Source organism: Apodemus sylvaticus, chromosome 19 (assembly GCF_947179515.1).
Source record: "Apodemus sylvaticus chromosome 19, mApoSyl1.1, whole genome shotgun sequence".
Taxonomy (NCBI): domain Eukaryota; kingdom Metazoa; phylum Chordata; class Mammalia; order Rodentia; family Muridae; genus Apodemus; species Apodemus sylvaticus.
The window spans coordinates 24,105,708-24,109,509 of record NC_067490.1 but is presented as its reverse complement, the minus strand read 5'-3'; positions in this window follow the sequence as shown (position 1 = coordinate 24,109,509).

Below are 3,802 nucleotides of genomic sequence, written 5' to 3'. Positions count from 1 at the left end.
TCTTTGTGTAGCCCTGGCTGTCCTGGAACTCACTCTGTAGACCAGGCTGGCCTCGAACTCAGAAATCCGCCTGCTTCTGCCTCCCAAATTCTGGGATTAAAGATGTGTGCCACCACCGGCCTGCAAGAACATTGAATACATTGGTGATCAATAAATAAATCCTTAAAAAACAAAACAAAACAAAAAAAACCCACAAAGTCTACCCTGGTGAAGAAGCTTGACAAAACTCACGGGGAAGTCCTTCTTCCATCAAGACCACATCTATTAAACTTTGCCAAACAGCTCCATAAACTGGGAACTAAGTGTCTGAATACCTGAGCTGTGGGGACATTGCTCATTCAAACCACCGCAATGTGTTTCTTTCTAAAAATTTTAAAATTCAGTTTCATATTAATTAATTAATTAATTAATTAATTAATTAATGTGTTCAAAACAACTGGCACGCTGACAATAGCAGGTGTACATAGAAATTGCATCGAGAGACAGGTGTGGTAGTGCCACACACCTTTAAACTCAGCACTTGTGTGGTAGAGACGGGTGGATCTCTGTGAGTTTTAGGACAGCCTGGTTTACAAAATCATTTCCAGGACAGCCAGAACTATATAATAGAACTAGAAAAAAAAAAAAACCCCACAAACAACAAAAACCTACAAACAAAACAAAACATGACTGTTGTGGAAGCCAGAAAACATTTGCTGCTCTTCCAGAGGATCCAGGTTCAGTTCCCAGGACCCACATGGTGGCTAAAAGCCATCTGGAACTCAAGTTCAAAAGGATCTGATGCCCTCACCTGGTCTCTGCGGATACTTGTATGTGGTACACAGACATAAATGCATGCAAAAGACATGAAAATATAATATTTTAGAAATATAAAGTATGCTGAAAGAAAACCAGAATCACACCCGGTGTTCTTCACAAAGGGACTCTCGGTGGCAGGGTGAGATGAGAGGGGGCCACTCTAATTGAAACCTATCGTCATTTATTCACTATGCCAATCATTTAACCAAAAGGATTTCTAGTTTGCCTTGCTGTAAATTAAGATTTCTTTTTATATGTTAATTTTATTATTATTATTATTTTCTATATTCTTTGTTTATATTCCAAATGATTTCCTCTTTCCCAGTTCCCCCCTCCCCCTAAGTCCCATAAGTCCTCTTCCCTCTGCCAGCTCCCCAATCAACCCCCTCCCACTCCTCTGTCCTGGCGATCCCCTACAATGCTGCATCAATCCTTTCCAGGACCAGGGCCCTCTCCTTCCTTCTTCTTGGGAATAGTAAATTAAGATTTCTAGCTGGATGCAGTGTCTGTAGTCCCAGCTACACAGGAGGTTGAAGCAGGAGGATTGCTTGAATCAACAGATTCTGTGTCAGCTTGGTATATCGCAAGACCTTCCCTCTCTTTAAAAAAATGTGTGTGTTAAATAAAATTCCTGATATTCCCGCAAGCTTTCTTGCAATGTTTCTTGAAAATGAGACAGGAAGAAAGGAACATGTTATTTTTTTTTGCTTATAAATGCATATTTCAAACCTGTTTGTGTGTATGCCCTTAATCTATCCTGTGTGTGCGCCCACTGTCTGTGTCTGTGCATGCATGTATGTTTCAAATCAAGCATTGAGGATAGGAAAAGGTTTCTTAAGAGAGTTTTAAAGACTTAGGTAATTTTTGTGCATGAGTGTTTTGTCTGCATGCATATGCACCGTGTTTATGCCTGATGCCCTTAGAGGGCGGAGGAGTTCTTCAGATCCTCTGGAATTGGAGTTGCAGATGGTCATGAGTTACCACACGGGTGCTGGCACCAAATCTGGGTCTTACAAAACCAACAAAGTACTCTTAGCTGTCCGCCATCTCTCTAGCGCCAGAGAGACTCTTCTAGCCCAGGGTACCAGGAACAGCTGACCTGCTCTGTGAAGAGGGTGTGAAGCCAGGCCAGCTGCCTCTCTGGGATCACATGGGGAGTAGACAGAGAACTGAATAGATATTGGGGACAATTTTTTTTTTAAAGATTTATTTATTATAGTAAGTACACTGTAGCTGTCTTCAGACACACCAGAAGAGGGCATCAGATCTCATTACGGATGGTTGTGAGCCACCATGTGGTTGCTGGGATTTGAACTCAGGCCTTTCCAAAGAGTAGTCAGTGCTCTTAACCTCTGAGCCATCTCTCCAGTCCCAGGGACAAATTTTAAAGACAAAAAATTTAGGAGTTTGGCCTTTAGCTGTTAGCTGTGGGAATCTATGGTGGTGGTGGTATGTGTGTGTACTTCTTTGAGGTCAGAACACAGTCTTTTTTGTTTTGTTTTGGTTTGGTTTTTTCGAGACAGGGTTTCTCTGTGGCTGTCCTGGAACTCACTCTGTAGACCAGGCTAGCCTCGAACTCAGAAATCCGCCTGCCTCTGCTTCCCAGAGTGCTGGGATTACAGGTGTGTGCCACCACCACCCGGCTGAAGAACAAAGACTTTATAGAGGTGATAATATTGCCTGGAGAGATTTGCCTATTCTAAGAGACTCCAGGAGAGAAAACTACCCTAAGAGAGGTTTTCCTTCTCAGGAACAGGTTATCTCATAGTTGGGATTATTGACACATTATTGACATTACAATTCAGATGTATGTATCTAACTATTATTATTATTATTGAGACAGGGTCTCATGTAATTCAGAGATTACATGAATTCATGTAATTCATCTAATTCAGGTAATTGGCCTCATACTTTGTAACCAAGAATGATTTTCAATTCCTAATCCTCCTACCTTACTTCCCAGAGACTGAGATTATGTGTGTTTTAATTGGAGTGGGCCAGATCTGGAAGGAGGGCTGAGGTGTAAACTGCAGAACTGTATTTCTAAAGCCAGATACGAAAGCCAGGTGTGGTGGCACATTCCTGGAATCCCTAGATCCAGCACACAGAAGCAGGAGATTGCTGCAGGTTTGAAGCTAGGCTGGTCTATGTAATGAGTAGTACTGGCTGGTTCTGTGTGTCAACTTGACACAGGCTGGAGTTATCACAGAGAAAGGAGCTTCAGTTGGGGAAGTGCCTTCATGAGATCCAGCTGTGGGGCATTTTCTCAATTAGTGATAAAAGCGGGAGGGCCCTTTGTGGGTGGTGCCATCCCTGGGCTGGTGGTCTTGGGTTCTATAAGAGAGCAGGCTGAGCAAGCCAGGGGAAGCAAGCCAGTAAGGAACATCCCTCCATGACCTCTGCATCAGCTCCTGCTTCCTGACCTGCTTGAGTTCCAGTCCTGTCTTCCTTTAGTGATGAACAGCAATGCAGAAGTGTAAGCTCAATAAACCCTTTCCTCCCCAACTTGCTTCTTGGTCATGATGTTGTGCAGGAATAGAATCCCTGACTTGGATAGTTACATAGCAAGACATGTCTCAAAAAATGTATATGTGGTTCTTGTTGTCGATGTTGGAGGCACTGAGGGTGTAGCTTGGCTGGTTGGATAGTTACCCAGCATGCACAAGGCCTGGGTCTGATCCCCAGGTCTGCACAAGCCAGACCTCCCGCTGCCCCAGGCACACACTCTGACCGATTTGCTAAGATAATCTAAGACCTTGGCCACTTTTGGAGCAGGTCACCAGGAAGTAGAGTCAACCGCCTTCCTAGGAGCTTGGGTGAACGTCATTGATCATCTTTAGGCAGACTGGGGAATTAAAGCTCGGAACAAGAGCTGAGTTTCTCAGTCCTCTCTAGTACTGGAGCCTGACGGGGCTGAGCGTTTCCCCTGATGATTCCAGGCGCAGAGCTCATTTCTCTTCCTCCCTGGAGCCGCTGAGACACAGGTAATGCCATCTCCCCCTGC